General features: G+C 38.2%; 2 protein-coding genes across 3 annotated transcripts in view; one reads left to right on the forward strand and one right to left on the reverse strand.

The window, feature by feature from the left end:
• LOC309697329 (solute carrier family 41 member 1-like) overlaps positions 1-762 on the reverse strand; it is a 41,771-nt gene extending 41,009 nt beyond the window's left edge. For both annotated transcript variants that reach the window (XM_082519172.1, XM_082519171.1), the window contains exon 1: positions 600-762. The gene's annotated coding sequence lies outside the window, so the exon portion shown is untranslated. The remainder of the gene's footprint in view (positions 1-599) is intronic.
• LOC309697331 (uncharacterized protein) overlaps positions 1-21,806 on the forward strand; it is a 521,790-nt gene that overhangs the window by 85,294 nt on the left and 414,690 nt on the right. The gene's annotated exons all lie outside the window — the stretch shown is intronic.

Below are 21,806 nucleotides of genomic sequence, written 5' to 3' on the forward strand. Positions count from 1 at the left end.
CCACTCTTTCTGATAGACTGATGCTCTGTTTTCAGGAAAGCTAATCAACATATTAAACACAAGGGCACAACAGAGAACTGTAAATACTATAAATAAACAGCCCCTTCTTTTCTTAATCCATGAATATCTTTTATTTTTATTATTTATATCTTTTAAACAAATAACTGAGCTGACAGCTGTATTAAACAATCTGTAGCAACCACTAGGGTAGTCAGTAATGCACTGCTAATATACCAGCTTTAATAAAAACCTTTATGTTGATAAGTTGGCACTGTTTCTCATTTCTCATCATACTGTGGTTTACAATAATTTCATAAATTAGTTTTACTTGGAGTATCAAACTTTAGAGTGAATAGCTGTCATCGTTTCTTTTAACTCTTCACTCAACTGTTTTATTCAGGAAATTTCATTATGACACTAATTACTAATTGAGAGTTTTTAAAATCATCAGTTCAAACTCGGGACCGACGAGTAGCTGGTGTGTGATACGTGGTCTCAAATCACAAAGTGCTATCATGAGTAAACGTACAAGACTGCACAGAAAGGGAAACGTTTGTCTTCTTTTAAAAAAGCAAAACTCAAACATTAGTAATACAAACATGCTCGACACGGAGTCCCGGAAACCTCCCAAAGCGCCTGAATTCATCTGCAGGTCCCGAAACCACGCCGAACATACAGCGCAGAATCCTTCTGTTGACATGCATTCCCTCACTTGGACGCTGCCATGTGCATATCCCATAATACATCTGTACCGGTAACCACGGTTACACAACCAGGTGCTTTCTGATTGGATAAACTAAAGAGTAAAAGCGAGAAAAAAAATACTGCGTAAGAGTGTAGCCCCGCCCCCTCGCGTGTAGCGCGCGAGCAGCTGCTGTTTGTAATAATGAAATTCACAGTTTTATGACTGTGAGGATGTTTAAATATTATAATATATAATGATACAGCTGTAGAAACTATTTTTGAAAAGCGTTTGGGCTGAGGAAAATATTTATTTTTAGTTTCTTAATTTCAAAGACCAGAGAAAAATGTTTTATATCAGTTTATGTGGCGGTTTGCCTGGCGCTTAGACCTCCAGATCATCCCGGCTGTGACTTAACTTATGATTTAATAAGTTGATATGTGTCTGATATCAGACTAATGTCAAAGTCAGAAAACCTCTCTGTCTCAAACTCCCTGGTAGTTTATAGACGACAATATGAAAATCTTTGAAGGCATGGGGGGAAACACCAGTGGAATCACCAGCGAGACATTTAATTATAGCAGAGCACAGAGCAAACCAATACGTGTTACCATTTCTAGAGTCTGTACTGATCACGACACACTCTCATTGAACATAAATTCATAAAGTTCTGCTTGGACAGCGTGCTCTCTAAGGCCACAGAGCCACATTAAGCCTAGTGTATGTTAGTTTCCATATTAGATTTGATTTATCGTCCTTACCTTTGTCTCCAGCCAGTACTCGTGAAGGTTTGCGGGGAAAGCAATAAGCTCCCGAGAATAACCGTGTGTGCCCTTGCTATGCTGTGTGTATGTGCTTGAATGGAAATGCCTGTCTAAATTAGGATATGTGTATGTTCCTCTCTCGTGCATTTGCTTTTTTCTATGTGTGTCTGTGCGCTGAGCTCTGCGCGTGCGTGTTTGTGCAGGGTACGAGCTGGGGGGCACCGTCTTGAATTTCATGGCATTAGCAGATAAGGATGACCCCCCCTCACCCCCTCCTCCTGTCTCTTTCCATCTCTGTCCGGCTGGCTGGCATCTATACAGCATTTTCTCTTTTCCATTCACAGAAAGAATAACGTTTGCAACCTCACAGTTAGAGAAGCCCTCATAAGGGATTTGTGGGGTCGTGCCCACACACACACACACACACACACACACGCACACACACACACACACACACACACACACACACACACACACACACACACCTCACTGAGGTTTTTATGAGCTTGTGTAGGAACTATAACCATTCATTACAATCAAACATCATACATGTTTAAAAGACACTATTTAATACTATTAGGTCGCCCCCTCTTCACTAACTTATGTTTTTAACTGAAGAGCCTGGTTATTTCTTTACTGTTGCTTGCAATATGACACCATGCCATGGGCATGCAGCAGTTTTTTATGGTTATGTGATGGCATGCTGGGTAATGCCTTAGGGGTCAGTGTCTAATAGTCCTGTGTTTTTGGTATCGATCTGATACCAGATAAAGACAACTTATGTAGGGTATAGCAGTGTGTCATGGCTTACAGTATGAGACGAATCATCCGTGATTTGCAAATTGTGAATATAATTGAATGACCACTCGATCATTGTGATTTCAACAGTAATAATGATTAGTTATCACAACAAAACACACCTTTTAGCTTTTCATGCATTTTGAAACTTCTTCTTGGAGACCTGAAATGTAAATGTGCCTATCCCTATCCCTAGCACTTTGAGCTCTTCTGTTGTTTAAATGTGCTATAGGTTATAAATAAAATAGACATCACAGCCAAAGATTCATCCACGCTGATGTGAAAGAAATGTGATTCATCAGACTAGCCCACCTTCTTCCATTGCTCCTGTCCATTGTGTCCATTGTTGGTGCTTTGGTCATTGGACAGGGGTCAGGATGCGCACCCTGTTCGGTCTGCAGCTATGCAGCCCCATACACAACAATCTGTGATGCCCTGTGTATTCTGACACATGTCTATCAGGAACAGCAGTAATTTGTTTTGACAATTTGAGCTACAGTAGCTCATCTGTTGGGTCAGACCGTATGAGCCAGCCTTCACTCACTGCATGCATCAGTGAGCCCTGGCTGCATATGACCCTGTCACTGATTCACCACTGTTCCTTCCTTGAACCACTTTTGATAGATACTGACCAGTGCAGATCAGCTCACAAGAGCTGCTTTTGCTTTGGGGATGTTCTGACCCAGTCATTTAGCCATCACAATTTGTCCCTTGTCAATCTCACTGTTGCTCATTTTTCCTGCTTCTAACTCATCAACTTTGAGGACAAAATGCTCACTTGCTCCATAATATATCCCACCTGCTAACAGGTGCCATGATGAAAAGATGATCAGTGTTATTCACCTGTGAGTGGTCATAATGCTATGCCTGATCGGTGAATGTATTAGACTGGGTACATTCTGTTTAAAGTACACTACATTACTGTGACTTTTCTATTTTCCACTTTACAGTTTTTTACAGCCGCTAGGACACATTTCACAATACTTAGGCCACTTTTGCAAAACTCTTCACACAATTCTCCTAACTGACCTTCAGCTTGGCAAAGCAGTTCATTTCACATTCAAAATGCACTACAACTACCAAAACACTTTATTCAGGTCTCAAATAAACTCACTCTTCCAGAACACTAGCAAAGGTTGACAGCCGACAAACACACTTTGTCACCCACAAAACAATGACCTAAAAAACACTAACAACATGTAGCATTACACAGTGTTTTCTTGTGTAAAACAAGGACACATCTCTGTTTATAATTTCAATATATGTTACTGGAATGAATCAGACATCATGCAGAATTCGTTAATATTTGTTTATGTATTTTTATTTTTTTGCACTAAGTAATCCCAAAATACAAGAATTTGTATACACACCATCCACTGATACACATACAATAGTAATGCTAATCTACTCGGTCTCCTCCATTTGGCCACAGGTTCTCATCCACATCACATCTTATATGACATAAGATGTGATGTGGATGACTAGGGCAATACACAAGAATCTTCTGGCATGGCAGAATTGAAGGAGTTGAAAAATTGAAGGAGTAACACCTGTGTAGATGTTCATCTACAATGTGAATCAGCTGTGGCTGGTTAAACTGCATTTTTAGATTTACAGTTTTTTCTGATTGCTTAAGCACATTTTTTGTAACTATTGGCTAATTTTGCAAAACTCTTCACACAAATAAGAAAACCTGTCACCCAATAATCAAAACATCGTAGTTCTCTTGCAAAAGCAAACACAGCTAGATTAACTCTTCACACCTTCGTAAAAATGGTGTTTCCGTATCAAACAGTACACACAAGCCATCATCTACTAAGCACACAATGCGCCAACTGCACACTGATGGTATGAATACAAAACACATCTGGCTTTTGCTTTCTCTGTGCACAAGGTAGGCTATGTCAGTTTGAGCTCATACTTCTGTCATAGATCCATAAGCATAGAGGGATCCAAACTTCAAGTACTGGTGTTTATTCAAACACATCAAAACAAACACAAGTGTTTATTTCCAAGTATAGGATTATTTGCAATCGCCATAATGACTATATGGGTTACTTGGTCTGCAGTGAACATGCTTCCTCTGCCCCCAGCATCTGGTCATCTAGCAATTCTGTAAAGTAACAATTTCAGTATTTTTACATCAATGGTATTGGTGTGTTTCTCATTGGCATATGGCAGTGCTACAAATCTTTGTGCGAAGTGACTGTACTAACCGATTCTCATTTCAAGATGTCCTTATGATGCTTGCTACAGTGTAGCGGCTCGAGTTAGGCTGGACCCGTTGGCCAGCTACCCTCAGGGTCATTCCACGGTTGATTACATGGTCCACTATTGTAGCTCTGATGTCATCAGCAATTCTATTTCTTACTCTTCCTACCCTTCCTCTCCCCCCACCTCATCTTCCTCTCCCCCCTCCTCGTCTTCCTCTTGCTCCTCCTTGTCCTTGTCGTCCTCTTCATCCTACTTCTTCACCTCCACGTCCTCTTCCTCGGCCTCCTCTACTTCTCACTCTTTCTGCTCCCTCCATTGTACTCTGCACACACAGCTTACCTGTATTATAGTGCTTAGGCTGATTGCAAAGTGAACTAATTATTTAAAAAAGTTTTCACATGTGAAAGTGTGCCAGACAGTTGGCAAATTAGTGTTAATGATAGCCATACATGTGTATACTTTTGCTAGGAGTGTGTTGGAAATTTGGTAATTGAGTGTTGTGCAGTGAATTGTGCCTACAGTTTTGCAAAGTGTGTGTTACAAAATTGCAAACTGAGTGCAAAGCAGTTTTTGTGCTTTTAGTTTTGCAAACTCAGTGAGTGGTTTTGCTATAAGTCTGAATAGTTTTAGAGATTGTGCTACAGGAATCACAGTTAGGGTTTAAGCATTCAGAAGAAACTGTAAAATATGTTTCAATAAAATATTGCTGTTGAATTTTGCTGTCTTTTTAAGTTTTGCATTGTGTTATTGTTTTGGCCATAAGTTTAACAGTTTTGAAAACAGTATGTAAGCACATGCAAAATGTCCTGTACGTACAAAGATTTTTGGCAGTTGTTGTGTCTGAGTGAGAAAATAATTCATGAAATTTGAGAGATGTAGTCATTGAATGCATTTTGTGCCAAAACAATGATAACTGATCCTCAGTTTAGCCCACATAGACTTCTGTTGTGCTCACTGTGTGAGGAGTTTTGCAAAAGTGACCTAAGTATTGAGAAATGTGTCCTAGCGTCTGTAAAAAACTGTAATATGTTGTTGATAAATCTGTAACTGGTTTGCTTTAATTAATACAACAATAAATCTGAGACTTGCAATTTTCAAATAGCTATAATTCAGAACAAGTCCCTTCACAACAATTACAGCTTTGAGTTTTCTTGGATAAAATATAAGCTTTGCACACCTGGCCATTATTATTGGCAGATCCATTTCGGTCAAGTTGGACGTCAGCCATCCAAAAACTGCCATCTTCAGTTCTTTTTGGCTGGAACAGTTAAGGGCAGCCAGAGACCTCTTCTGAAAGTATTCCAACGTTGTACTGGCTGCTCTCTTTGGTTCACTGTCATCCACCCTGTCTCAGGTTGCACATTAGCTGGGTGGATAGCAGTGTCTGGTGTTTGTCAGACATAATGCTTGCATTTTCATTCTTAAGACATGGGTATACTTTTTTGTCTCCACATGATCTCATAGTTCTTTCAGTGCTGCCTGGCAAACTCTAAGTGGGCAGCATTGTTCCTTTAGATTCTTCTTCTGTCTAGTCCCATACAGGCCTCACTGATGAAGCGCCGCTGACTCTTTCTGGCAGGCTCTAGTATATCTGTAGAAGACTGTTGCAGTTTTGTCACAGTGGCCACTCGGTTCATGGGGGTTGGGGTGAGGGGTGAACAGGACAGGATAAAAGACACACTATGGAAGAGAACCAGACATTAACAATAACTAATGATTAAATGCAACATAGTGCAATACTTTTGCCCTGAGCTTTACATTATGGAAATTCTTTGTCTATACTTGCCACAGTTGAGGTTTTAGACATTTTAAGGATAATTCAATATTCGGAAGAATTGTCTGTCATCTTGATCTTGATTGCCTTCAAGATCCAATCTCTTATGTCTTATGGGGAAGAAAACCAGGCAAAGATTCACAAAAACTTGAAAGAAGAAACCAGTTTTGAAACAAATTTCTATGGACTGGCGAAACAAAAATCAGCCTCAATCAAGAGATGGAAAAAAAGAAAGTGTGGATGAAAAAAAGAAAAAGAAACAGCTCATGACCTCATTTGTCAAAGTGGCTACCAATGGAACTGGCAGTTATTGATGATTTCGCTGCTGAACGAAGTAGCAGACCGAATTCAGAAGTGTACAGGAGGTTTCTGTCTGTGTTTTCAGCCCGAGGCATAAAATCTCACTGGATGACATTTCATAATTCAGTGCAGATTAAAAGCAGACAGACTTTACAATACCCAAGAGCTGAAGATGTCTGCAGGAAAGGTCTGAGGGAGTATTTGACAAAGTATTAAATATGTGACCATGTGGTGAAAGTTCAGTTACGTAGTTAACTCCATTACCAGATCTTCCTTCTGACATTATACATAATAAAACATTGGCTATAGATGGACTGACACCCAAAGAACTGAACACACCATCCTTAGTATACAGTAAACAGTTTTTCATGGTTTTTTTTAAAGGAACTTATACTATTTAGTTTAAGTTGGAGTCCTCAATATAACCACTAGGTGGCAGCATGGATTAATGAGAAACAAAACAGCAAAAGGTTTTGTTCACATCATTAGAACTTTTAGAACTTTCTAAAATAGGCAGCTACCTTGCAGATTTCTCACCCACTTGCAAAATTATGCTGAACCTAAAACCCGACCCCAGCAGAGAGACTTTGTTTCTATAAAAACTCTGTTCTCTTTAGGCCTGCTCAACTGATGCAATCAAAACAAAGCAGGCTTGTAAAAATGTTCCACTTATTAAAGTTGACAAGAACGAAGAGTAATTTTCCAAAATGCTGAGAAAAAAAAGAAAGAAAAAAAAGCATTCAGGTGCAGTGGATTTTGGTGGTATCAAATACATGGTGGTCTGTTAGGATGATCTGTCTCTAACAGCCTTTAAGTCCAGGTCTTATTTAAGTTTATAGTAATATGATCCATGTTGTAGTTATGGATTCCTTTATGTCCCTTTTCAGAGGTGGAAAGCCCCTGGAGGTTATAGAAATATGGTTTCCAGTTGCTCAGTGTTTATTTTCAACTCATATTAACTATAATCAAAACCAGAAATGGCCGAGATTCGCCGTGCACGTGCATATGTTCTGCCTTTTGTGCTTTTTTAATGTGTACAGCACATGGTTTGTGGTGTTCTTTGGCTTCAGATCATTAGGGCTGTGTGAGCCCTGGCATTTTCAGCACCTCATTAACACCTTCATGCACATACAGTACAGTCACATACAAAGATGCATTTATTAAACTCTTTCAGAAATAATATTTACTGCACCTTCAGGGATACAATGGATTGTCGCTGGAGTAATGCAGTTTAACCCTTTAGAGGGTACCCTTTGCAGAGAGCACTTTTAAAAACTGGTGACTGTTTTCACTTTAAAGTAATGTAAATAAAATGAATCGCTACAGATCTTGAGGTGTTGTATTGGTATTCATTCATTGGCATTAGTTTAGCACTTGTCTAGACTTGCTTACCACTCAGACAGCTTTATCTATCCAAAATCTGAGGCTAGAGCCAACTTTGAATCTCACATTATCCTAACATACAAGTGTCAGAACTACAGTAAATGGTGTACCTTTTTTAAACTGAGACCACTTTTTACTGCAAGTCTCATTCATCCATTCGCATGCAATCATACTGTGTTTTTATCTATGCTTAAGCACTTTTCATAACATTTACACACACACTCGCAGTCTGATGGATGCACAGGGGGAAACTCTGGGTTCAGTATCTTGCCCAAAGACACTTCATCATGCAGACTGGACGATTGAGAATTTATCCCCTGCCCTTCTGATTGTTAGATGACCCACTCTACCATCTGAGTCTAGAAAACCTACAGCCACTCACTGTGGGATGAAACTAGAGAAAATCTATAATGCACACCGAAAATGGTCATATACCTTTGTACTTCTTGGAAAGGCATCTGTGTTTTGGCCTTTGATGAGGACGCAGAGTTAGCTCAGGAGGTATACAGTATGTACTTCAGTGAGTTAAAGTAATTATTATGACTTTATCAGTCTTTCACATTTCTTCAGTTCATTGTAGTTTGCGGGCATTCATTTAGATCCAGCTCTCTTAAGGTCCCACCTCAGCATTTCAATCAGGTTGAGGTCTGGGCTATGATTGAGCCACTGCAGTACCTTGATTATTTTCTTTTTCAGCCACAATGCTATTGATGTGTGGTGTGTTTGGGATCATTGTCCAGTTCAGTGACTCACTTTAGACCAACGTCTAACTGTCACACAGATGGGCTAATTTCTAAGTGTATAATATGTTGATGTAAGGAGGAATTGTGTCATCAGAATGGCTGTAAGGTGCACGTGTCTTGTGACTGTAGAAGCCATCACCACTTTGCATGACAGTTGGCATGAAACATTTTTGCTGATATGCTTTTTGTTTTGTTTGGGGGTTTGTTTATAGCCAAACATTTCCACATTTGGTCTATAAAAAGGAAATTGTTTCAGAAATCATCTGGTTTGTTCAGATGTAACATTGCAAATCTAAGCTGTGCTGTGCTCTTTTAGGACAAATAAGCATCAGTAGTTGTTCAGCTTTTTTCTAACTGTACTGTCATAGAAATGTGACGTGCTAACTGAGGTCTGTAGAGTCTGAGATGAAGCTTTTGCTTCTTTTTTTTTGCAGTTTAGCTGAGCATTGCACAGTCTGACCTTGGGGGGAATTTGTTTGGGAGATTATGACATTGTGTCACAGACCAGCCAACTGCCAAAACCTCCATTAAGGGTGTGCTTAGTTTTTCACAGGGCTGTAAATAAATGCACATATTTATCAAATATTTCTTCAGTTGATTACTTTATTAGCTTAATACACAATACCAAACAAACAATCAATAAGAAAAAGCCATTTAACCAGAGTCACAGACGTGACTGACATTAGATTAAGATTGCTCTTGCTACTCTGGCTAGCTAGGCTTTTAGCCAGCCTAGCTAAATGTGTTTTAGCATCGCTAAATATTAGAAATGTTTGGTGTTGCATTTTTCTTTGACTTATGATCAAAGTAGTATCATGGAAAATATAAAGAGTTATTTAAAAGAGAAAGTGGATAAATAATTAAGATTTTAATACTAAATCTTTGCTAAGAATGCCTTTTGACGTTTTGCCTTATGATTGTGAGTTTGCTACCCAATTATTGTGCCTGTCCCCCAAAAATTAATGATTCTACACCAGTGCTACCATTATATAGCAACACCCCTACTTATTATAGAAATGTTAGTTTTTGTAGTTTGGCTAATATTACAGACTAAAACCACAATATTCTTGCCAAAGGTGGAAGCATTACAAAGCATCCCAGCACCACATCATAGACTGCAATGTTTCAAAGCAGCTTTTTACATACCATACTCTATGCTACATCTGATTTTTGTACCAAGTGAATGATAGTTCAGCATTTGCCATTAGTGTGTTGGTGAGAGAGCAGCTGATTTCACCATGATAATTACATACATTGTTATATTCCCCAGAAGCATGCTGACATTGTAACATGAGCGGATAATGAGTGTTGTACCCCATATATACGTATGCAAACCCTCTTGACTGCACTAGTGATATCATCTACAAGGAAAACTAAAAGGAATGACTAATGTGTGATTCAGGTTCATGCAGTGTTTTATAAGCTGCTGCCGACAGAAGTGCTTTGGTACCCGTGCGACGATATGCACAGTGGTTGATAGATAGCTATGTGCTTCCAGGGTCCCTGGACTGTGTGGTGGAAACTATCATGGAAATTCGTAATGTTGCTATAAATAAATGACCCTATCCTCTGTTGCCAGCCACACTATCAGTCCTTTAGTCAGTCAGCAGACTGTGTTCTGTCCTGCCTTTCTTGTTGGGATACTTGTTTTTCAGCTGTCTATCTGGCTTAAGTTGGGCTAAATGGTTTTTAATGCTAATGCCTAATATCCTTTAACTATAATGGAAGATGAAGATATTAGCTGCAGCTGGAGAGTAAGACTATATCTAAAGCAGGCAGTCAGTGTAGGTGAAACTGTCACAAAAGACATCTCGTTTTGACTGACTTATATTCTCTGGTGCACCTCTGATGTATCTTGGAGCACCTGTCGCTGGTCACACGGGCAGCTGTTGGCCTTGTGAAACTCCCACTGCATACACTCTATCACCATCTCTTTTCACACTCACGCACATTACTGTTCTCTTGTGTCAACTAATATTTCTAACCTAAATCTGTGTGAGTGTTCTCTGTGGAAAGGAAGGAAAAGATAAAATAATCTTGAGAAAATAAGTAATTTTCTGTAATTATTAGTATTAGATTAGCATTAGCAGTAGTAAAGTACTGCGTAGGCTTTTTTTTATTCAACAGGATTAATGAGCAGAATTAATGATGATACTGGTATCAATAAAGATGTACCATGTCCCATTTTTACCCCACAGTCAGTCTGTTATATTACTGAAAAGATTTTAGGAACATACAGCACTGTGCAAAAGTCTCAGTGCCACCCCTCATTTTTTTAATATTTTGCTAGACAAATTGGAAAATGGGGCAGTGATTTTTGAAATATAAGGTATATACTTGTACAATTCTAAGAAGCTTGAAAGTGAATATTTGGTATGACCACCTTTATTCTTTAACACAGCCTGAACTCTTTCTAATTTAAGTAATCTTCAGCAATCGTTCTCCAGACTTGTTCAAGGAGATTCAAAGCTCTTCTTTGAATGATGGCTGCTTTTGCTCTGTTCTCTGTCAATAATAGTGTTTGATTATTTCTTCTTCTATCTATCTTTTGGTGATAATTTACAATTTTTGCACAATAGCTCCCAAATAAGTGCCTTAAGGTGTTTTGAGATGGCTGCTGAGTGGTGAGATTTGTTTCTAAGAGGACTTTGGTCTTATTGTGTGTGTGTGTGTGTGTGTGTGTGTGTGTGTGTGTGTGTGTATATATATGTTTTTAGTTTGTATTTGGACACTGTGTAAAACTCCATGAGCTAGAGTTTCTGATCGTGACCTCACCAGTTCTGAATTTGAACCCAGAGACGATGAACTCTAGGTTTATGCTATCTATCTTAACTAAAGTCAAACAAGTTGATGATTCAGCCCAAACGTGGAAAACAACTCTCAGACATTTTGGATACATATATATAGATACTGTAGCCAATATAACCTATTAGCAAGGGGCTGTGTTTAGTTGGAAAAAGCTACAAAAATGAGTCTTTCATGTCAATAATAGAGACTGAGATACCAGAGAATCTCAGACTTGAGGTGTTTGTACTCATCACTGTGTTGTCAAATAATGCAATAATGGCAACATGTAGACCCACTAGGATGTGATAAATGTATTTGCTTATTTTCTAATACTTGTATTAAGGCATTATATAAAGGTTCGCTGGATGTTCGCACTCTTGACCATACAAGAAAACATTTCTTTGTGAGTCATTTTCCATGTATGGAAATTCCACAATGTGGTGCTGACGCTCTCTGCAGATGTTTCTTCTCTCTGTTTTTGTTGTGAACAGTGAAGAAACGACAGAAAAGCAGAGGGAAGACATATGGCATAGGTGTCAAAATCTGGCCCGAGGGCCAAATTTGGCCCGTGGCCCAATTACATTGGGCCCGCGAAGCCATACAAAATTACTATTAGAGCTGGCCTGCTGGTGTTATACAGTTCATGTACTGCTAATACTACAATTCCCAGAATGCTCTGTTGGTGTTTTGGCGCGTCAGTCATGACAGGACCCATTAGCACCCTCTCCTCTGTTGACCATAGTCATAGCAACCATGCAAATACTGCCATGCTACCTATCCCAAAATGGCAAAAAGAAAGGCAGAAAACAAGCTTTCTGGACAGGTGGGAGAATATGATGAAAATCTGATAAATGATAAAATGATAAAATTTAATTCAGAAGGCTGCAAATACAATTTTTATTTAAGAAATTAATTCCACTGATGTGTTATTTAATTGGAATTTCGATTTTGCATGTGTGCAACATTAAGTTAAATATCTGTTTATATAAGTTATATATATTGTTTAGTATTAAGCTTTGCTTGTTCCATACTCAGTTTTTCAGCAAAACTTGTTTGAGTCCATAGGAAAAGATTCCTTGTTATATTTGGAGGAAGATTTTTTTTTCAATGAATATTAATGTTAGCCCGCAACTTTGATCCAGTTTTGAATTTTGGCCCACTGTGTATTTCAGTTTGACACCCCTGACATACGGCAAAGGGCCATGGGTCAGACTTGAGCCCAGGCCGGCTGTGCTCAGCCCTATAGCATGTGGCCACCTGCTCAACGCACTGAGCTAAACCAGCACCTTTTTTTTTATTATACTTTTTGTCTTCTCTGCAGAAAGTTTTGTCTCAGCTGCATCAGAAGGGAAAATGAAGTAAGGAAGTTTTCACATCTACTATAACTTAGGAGTGAAGGAGTGCAGGGATGGGGCAGAGATGGAAATGGGAGGATGAAAGGAGGGAGAAAGCAGAAACCGTTAAAAGTTGGAGTAGGTGAATGATAGAGAAGAAGAAAAAGTAGAGATGAACCTCAAACTTTGTGTTGCTGGGACACAAAGCTGCTCTTTGTTCTTAGCTTTCTTATCCTGCTTTTTTGCCCTCCTCATCTCTTTTAGGTTTTTTCTTTTTTTTAGCATCGTGTTTTTGCTTCTTTTTTGCTTCCAATCGCTTCAAAGCTCTCCTCTTCTAGTGCTTTCTGGACTTCCAACAATTTATTCTTTATACTTGTATATATTTGTAACAAATCATTTCAAACTGGAATTTTTCCAGACAAAATGAAAATTGCCAAAGTGATCCCATTATATAAAACCGGTGATAAACAGATTGTGTCAAATTATAGACCCGGTATCTTTACTGCCTCAATTTTCGAAGATTTTTGAAAAATTTGCAAACGAACTAGATTCTTTTATTGATAAATATGATTTATTAAATGATCATCAGTATGGGTTCAGAAGAAATCGTTCAACATCTCTAACTGTGATGGGAATTTATTGAAAATATTGCAACGGCTGTGGACGAAAAACAGTTTGGAATAGGTGTGTTCATTGATTTACGTAAAGCCTTTGATACGATAGATCATCCTTTACTTTTACAGAAATGTGAAAGGTATGGTTTAAGAGGTGTTGTACAATTTTGGTTAAATAGTTACTTGAATAATAGGTTCCAATATGTGAGTATTAATAACATGAAATCTAAACTTAGAAAAGTAACTTGTGGAGTTCCACAAGGATCTGTTTTGGGACGCAAGTTATTTTTACTTTATATAAATGATATTTGTACAGCCAGTGATACTTTAAAATATGTGATGTTTGCTGATGATACAAACTTATTTTTCTCTGGAAATGACATAAAGAAATTACTGAAAACAGTGGAAGCAGAACTCATGAAGTTAAATAGATGGTTTGTATTTAATAAACTATCATTGAATGAAAGTAAAACTAAATTTATGTTATTTGGAGGTAGTAAAAGTAATATTAAAGTAAAATTGAATTTAAATAATGTTGAAATTGAAAGATTACATGGTCCACTATTGTAGCTCTGATGTCATCAGCAATTCTATTTCTTACTCTTCCTACCCTTCCTCTCCCCCCACCTCATCTTCCTCTCCCCCCTCCTCGTCTTCCTCTTGCTCCTCCTTTTCCTTGTCGTCCTCTTCATCCTACTTCTTCACCTCCACGTCCTCTTCCTCGGCCTCCTCTACTTCTCACTCTTTCTGCTCCCTCCATTGTACTCCGCACACACAGCTTACCTGTATTATAGTGCTTAGGCTGATTGCAAAGTGAACTAATTATCTAAAAAAGTTTTGACATGTGAAAGTGTGCCAGACAGTTGGCAAATTAGTGTTAATGATAGCCATACATGTGTATACTTTTGCTAGGAGTGTGTTGGAAATTTGGTAATTGAGTGTTGTGCAGTGAATTGTGCCTACAGTTTTGCAAAGTGTGTGTTACAAAATTGCAAACTGAGTGCAAAGCAGTTTTTGCTATAAGTCTGAATAGTTTTAGAGATTGTGCTACAGGTATCACAGTTAGGGTTTAAGCATTCAGAAAAAACTGTAATACCTGGCATAAAGGCAAGTATTATGCCTTCTGAATAAAAAAAAACAACTAGTCACATGCATTGTGATTTTGTCCCATTCTACCACTCAAATCCTGGATTCTGGTCAGCTGATTGGCTGGGCCATTCTAGCTTTTTTCTTTCTTTCTCTGTAAACAGCTGAGAGTTTCCTTGGCTGTGTGTTTGGGATCATTGTTTTGTTAAAAAACATCCTGCCTCATTTCATCTTCATCATCCTGGTAGATGGCAGCAGATTTTTTATCAAGAATGTCTCAGCACATTTTTCTATTCTTTCTTCTTTCAATGATATGAAGTGTGCCAGCCCCACACCATGATGTACCCACCTCCAGACTTCACTGTTGGTATGATGCTTTTGGACTGATATGCATGTCCCTTTGACCTCAAAATATAGTATGTGTTATGTTATCCAAAGAGTTCAGTTTTGGTCTCATCTGATCAGACTATAATCTCCCAGTATTTCACAGGCTTTTCTAAATGTCGATCAGCAAACTTCAGCATGATTTTTCTTCAGCAATGGACTCTTGAGTGGTGAGCGTGCATACAGGCCATGGTGAGTAAGTCCATTAGTTGATGTTTTCTTTGAAACTATTGTACCTGCAGATTCCAGGTCTTTCTGTAGCTCTTGGACAACTCTTCTGATCAATTTTTTCCGTCCTATGTATTAAATCTTGGTCGTGGTCGGTTTATGGTGAAATTATGTTCTTTCCACTTTTGCATTATGACCCCAGCAGTTCTCACTGTGCTTCAGTAGTTTCGAAATCCTTCTGTAACCACTGCCATCAGTACGTTTACAACAATAAGATTGTGAAGGTCTTGAGAGAGCTCACTGCTTCACCCATCATGGGATGTTTCTAGTGCGACACCTTTGTAACGAAGCACCTTTTTACAGGCAATCAGTTGGGACTGAACCAGCTGATATTAATTTGCACTAAGTTGGAGGATTGTTTTCTAATTACTGATAGATTTCAGCTGGTGTCATGACTTTCTGTGCCTTTTTATGCATCCCTTCCTTCATGTAATTAATACTATTTACTTACTAAATACTGTCATTTGTCATTATTGCACAGTTTAATTTCTTTCATGTGTGGATTGGATATATATATGAAAATAAAACTGTTGTCACTGAGGTACTGTAATGAATCATTCTTGCTTCCACATTCTTCTTCAGATACAGTTGCCACATGGCTCACTTGGTAATCATTGGCAGGATATAACAGACATACTGTATAGTCCCACCCTGTATGCCTAGGGGTATCTTCTGTATGTATATGCTTGTGCAGTAGGCATCTGCATCATGTTGCCGTCGAGTGTCTACAGTGCGACTTTTTGCATAATCCTGCTGAAGTGTACATTGCTTATTGCACAATGACAGCCTATTTATGCAACACCAAATTTTTTTTTCCCTGCAGAACTTTTTCATACAGTGAATAACAATGAATGATCTTTTTTTAAACAAAAAGGTATTTGTTAGTTACATAGTTACAAGCTATGATCAAATTTCAGCATGTTTATGATGTCATAAACAGGTCAGACAACTACAAAAAATTAAAATTAAAATAAAAACATACCAAAAATTATTTTTATTGAGTGATACCTATATCCACTATATCTAAAGTAAAGAAATAAAAAATAAATAAAAGAATGTTTCTTATAATGCAGTGATTCTAGTTTTTCACACAACTATATGTTATTTAAACAGACATGGCCCAACCTTTGCAACTGTCAGTTGACAACTCTCATTTACTAATCTACTCCCTTCAAGAGCAAAGAGTTTATGGATGTGGAAGTTGTCGGGTTCAAGCACTGGGATCAAAGACTTTTGTGCACAAAGTGTTGGGGTTAGCTATGGTTATGTGAGTGGGGTCAGTCTACAGGTCTAGCCTGACGGGAAGTAGTGAAGTGGCATGAGGGTTACTATATGAGCCTGCTGAGCGCAAACCCAAGGGGTCAAAGGGTTTGCTGTAATTCTTTGCTTCAAAGTCAAGTGACTGACTGCAAAAAGGAAAACAAAATAAAGTTGGAACAAATTCAACCAAAATTTACCTGAAAAATTACAAAAGAAGGTTCTTTATATTTCTTTTTCCTGTGGTTTTAAAATCTGTTTAATGATCATGTGAGAGGGTCCATGCAAAATATTTGACCTTTTCAGAATGGCGGTGTTGATGACATCACCACCTGGCGTGGGGCTTTCTGCTGTGGCAGCGAAGAAAGAGAAGCTCAGTGCTACAGCTGTGAAGACACTTGTAAACTGCAGAATGACATTACTCTCTGGCTCAGTTCCACAGCATCTCTTTTATCCTTCCTTCTCTCACCCCAACCGGTTGCAGCAGATGGCCCCGCCCCTCCCTGTGCCTGGTTCTGCTGGAGGTTTCTTCCTGTTAAAAGGGAGTTTTTCCTTCCTGCTGTCACCACAGTGCTTGCTCATAGGGGGGTCATAATAAATAAACCCCCCTAAACCGAGATTTCATAGAGACATAAAACAGCTTCAGACAGCAAGCATTCTTTGGGCAGTATTTACTTTTAATTGAAGAGTATTGTATTATAGATATTTATATATTAATTTTATTTTCTTTGTTCTTTTCATATTTTAAGAAGTTTGTAGTGCAGTAAAAACAAATTTTAATATACTTGACATTATAATGAGAATAATTATGAATTATTATTATTTTGTTATGTATGTAGATATAATACATGTGAAGGATTTAATTTATTGTTTAGTAAAATTGGTTTAAATGCTTATTAAAAAGACTTATTCAGGAATATTGTACATGTATTCCAGTTCCTATTTACCAAAATGGTTATAATCCATTACTGTACCATAATTAAGTCATAATAAAAGTAATCAACTATAAAACCCATTGTCATTTTAAATAATGTAAATACTTCTTCATAGCCTTTTTATGACATTGACCATCAGATCAATATTGACCTATTGAGTCTGAAGGTTAGAAGAAATTTGACATTTTTAGGTTGACCTTAAAGACCTTGGTGGATCTTAGGCAAATTTTAATGATTGTGAATTTCTTATTTCACTCAAAACATTTTTAGCAATTCTGTTAGATCTGTCAGATAGAGGAACAAACACGCATGCTTGAAACAATAATTGATGCTAAAAACTCGAAAGGAAAAACTTGAAAGAAAGAAAATACAAAAACAAGGCAAAAATGACCAAAAAGTTTCCAGAGAATTCCCGACATGCTGAAGAAAGGATGCAAAATAACGACAAAGATGGAACAGTGGTGGGCCTTTTTTCTTGCCAGTGCCTGGGGGCCCTCTGTTTCATAAACCGAGCGTCATAATCAAAGCATAGATTATCAGTTTACTGTGTACACACAGTCTGTTTGTACTGGCTCTCTGCTCTGCTGTACTTCCTTTCTGCACCTTTCCACACCTCTTATTCAGTTTTTCCAGCACTTTCCTATTCTGAACATGAGAGCAGGAGGTGCTGCTTGTTTCTCTTCTTGCACAAATTAATGGTCGATAAATCTTGCATTGGACTTTTATATTTTAGTATTGCTGTTAGAGTTGAATTGTTAGATGTTTGTCATTTTTATGTTTACCATTTGTACAGTGTTTTAACTGATGAAACTCCACTGTCCTTCCCCCCAGATTCTCGAGGTTCTGGTGGGGGGCTGTAATGTTTTATTGCAGATACATCCTATCTGGAAGATCTGCTTCTTTTGATGTAGGCTTCCTGCGTTTACGACCCTTTGGTCAGCAGGAGGTCTAACACACACACACACACACACACACACACACACACACACACACACACACACACACACACACACATTCTTACAGAAGTTCACACATATACATAAAATGCTTTGTCTTAGAACCAAGGGGGCGTGGCTTTGTTCTGACGTGTTTTGTGTGAACTGTCTCTCAATAAAAGGTAGCAGGAGGAGGTCAGATCTGGGGGTCATTTTCGTGGTGGACACAGACGAGGCCTCCCTTGCGCAAATAATCGATCGATCGACTGTCTTGTTTTCTTCATGATGAATAAGCCTCTAGAATTAGCGGGGTTTGTGGAAACACAGACCCAACAATTGCGTAAAAATGTCTCAAAAGAATTAAATAATTAAATTGGAGTTTTTTTCTGTCTACATCTCCTTTCTAAATGTCGGTTCACAATACTGTCTAATTATATTGTATCATTACTTGTAATAAAGAGCATATTGCATTCAAACCTCGTTTCTCGTGAGATCATTATGTGCCGTGATGTGTGTGTCAGATTTATTTCCACATGCTGTCACATTAAATCTTAGTGGCTCCACCAGTTGTCGAACTGTGCCATGAGGACACAGGTGCAGAAACACCAGATCATGTTGCTCACATGTCACCCTGTGGCGCCATCATTGCTGCTCCAGCTATTACCAATGCTTCTACCGCAGTCATTATTGCTCTTATCCCACAGCTCTATCTGTTGGCGTTAATGTTTGTTATGGTTTTCGAGAAAGTGTCGTCAGTTTGAACCACAAGCGTTTTAGTCTAGATTTGCCAGATTCTGTCTCATTCCTGGAAGTCATTTTTAGTTGTACCCACATTTTGAGGCTACAGCTGACTTCACTGTTCATGTGGTACAGGTTCGTGAGATTTGCAACATACAAGCTCCAAAGTGCATCACCTCATTCTCATCATGTTGGTTTTTGACACATTAAAACACAGATAATGCATGCATTGTTCAATGTTCTGTTAAATGAGATGAGATCTGGGGCGATTGTGGCTCAAGAGTTGGGAGTTCACCTTGTAATCGGAAGGTTGCCGGTTCGAGCCCTGGCTCGGACAGTCTCAGTCGTTGTGTCCTTGGGCCCATTGCCTACTGGTGGTGGTCAGAGGGCCTGGTGGTGCCAGTGTCCGGCAGCCTCGCCTCTGTCAGTGCGTCCCAGGGCGGCTGTGGCTGTGCCATCACCAGTGTGTGAATGTGTGTGTGAATAGGTGGATGACTGAATGTGTAAAGCGCTTTGGGGTCCTTAGGGACTAGTAAAGCGCTATACAAATACAGGCCAAAACAACATAGGCTTAATTCGAAATTTGTTCTGAGTACAGCTGCAGGATTAAGTCACATTTTGTTTTTGCGCCAGGTTATGTGCATATTTTGTCAATTTCTGCTGTGAATGAGTAATAGCCAGCCACTAGTGGACATCTCAGGAACTGCAGTTTTGTGATATTTCTACATTGGCTTATATTTCATCCCTTAAGGACTGCCACTTGGGACTGTAGTACAGTGCTGGGCAAAAAGTCTTGAGCTCATTTCTTCATGTGTTGCTTCCAAGAAGCCAGAGTTGAGCAATCATTTGCTGGGCTTTCAAAGGATGATTTGGACATCAGCTGCTTTTGACTCATTTCCAGTCCTGATCATTTTTAGAATAATGTTTTGGGATTTTTTTTTTTTTTTTTTTTTTTTTTTTTGTAAAGCCACTTAACATTGACCTCTGCATCATTCAAGCAAAAAAAAAAAAAAAAAGGCACCTCACTCAAAAGATAAACCCAATATAAACAACAACAGTTAAACAACAAAACAACAGAATATGATAGTGTCACATCATGTCTTTGGTTTGGGCCAAATATAAATGACACCTTTACAAATTCCACAATTTCTAATTTTAAACGTTTATGTTTTGCTTCTTTTGCTTGTTCGCAAATATCTTATCTGTGTTACGTATTTAACGAAACAGGCATGTAAGACAGGTATACGTAAGTAAAGGTAGTGTCAGTAAATCCTTGTATTTTAAACATTATTGATCTTCAGTGAATCTTGGGTTCACAACTTTGCTCACTGGGCTGTTTTGAACTTTTCCATCATCAGTCAAAATATTGACTCTGGTCACAGATTAACCCTTTACAGCCGATCGGAGCGGGCACGCTCTGTTTTGCGTAACTATTTTTAAATCCCGGTAGCTCTGAAACCAAGTAAGCTAGCGCAATAATTTTTTTTGCATATGAAACTGGAGGAGTTGTACTTACATCTTATGCCATCAGCTTGTCCTAGGTCACAGTTTCCTTCCACATATAGCTTTGCAAAAACTGCATAAAAATCACTTGCAGCAACAAAAACATGATATTCCAGAAACACGCTTCGCCGATCCATCAGCTGTTTGTAACACTTCCTACGTCCATCAGCGCGAACTATCACATGACCGCATGACCTGCCCGAAACCGGAAGTGACGTCATTTTGCGGAAATGTAGTTTTTTACGATCGGGGCCTTATGAGCTTGTGTTTTACTTGTTATGTGTTTTAAAAAGTTATGTTTGACTTTATGACTTTCTGTGTCGTTTCTGGGATGCTTAAGACTCATATTGCACTGCTGGAAATAGTTTATTTTGATGCATATGCTGTTATTTTGCAAATTTGCACTATAATATTTATTTTCGTTTTTCCTGCAGTATATAAAAATTGGTGTATTTCAAAAATAAAACTATGAAGACACTCAAAATAAATTTCCTGTGGTGGGAAACTAGTTTGTGTAACTTTTTTGTATTTACAGTTTTGAGGGATAAGCCTCTTAAATTTCTCTAACTAGAAATATATGTTAAAAAAACAAAAACGATTTTCAATTTTTTTGTAGTTTATTGCACTTTTTTGCAATTTATGTAATTACTATGCACCTAATGCAGACATATTATTAAAGTTTGGGCTATAATGGTTGTATTGATGTATAGCAACTTGAAATGCTCCCAAAAATGGCTCCACAGCATGTAAAAATATAATATAAGCTCTGGCGAACTTGGTTCTATGGTAGGTCTTAAAGGGTTAACTACTACAATCAAAGTGAAGACTACGGTATTATTCCTGGCCTTTATACAGATAAATAAAGGAATCCAAAAAACTATATATATTATTATCATTATGTTAGGAAGTACAAAACCTGTTCAAAGGGAACAACATGGCAGACCAATTTATTTAAAGATATGGCTGGCAGCCTACTATACAGCTTTCTTTTTAATACAATACTTTTACTATTTAAGGTGACTTTGTGGTGCTCTCTGTAGGAATAAAACACATTACTGAAACTGAAAAGGATACATTTTAGTCAGAGCATGAAACAAGTCATTAGTGTAGTTAGCAATTCAAAAAACCCTTATCCAAAAACAGTGTAACATCTGCCACTACCTGTCAGTGTATGAACTCTGTGTCCCCAAGTTGTGTCTCTTTTTTTGTTTTGTAGTAATTTCATTTAATGAAACTGATATTTATTTTATTAAGTTAGCGCTAATTTCAGAGGTTTAGTTAACTATGCAGCTGAGCAAAGGGAGGAAAATAAGTGAACATGATTTTATTTTTCTATCTAGCTGCTAT

Source organism: Aulonocara stuartgranti (genome assembly GCF_965226115.1).
Source record: "Aulonocara stuartgranti genome assembly, chromosome: 20".
In the NCBI taxonomy this organism is placed as follows: Eukaryota; Metazoa; Chordata; class Actinopteri; order Cichliformes; family Cichlidae; genus Aulonocara; species Aulonocara stuartgranti.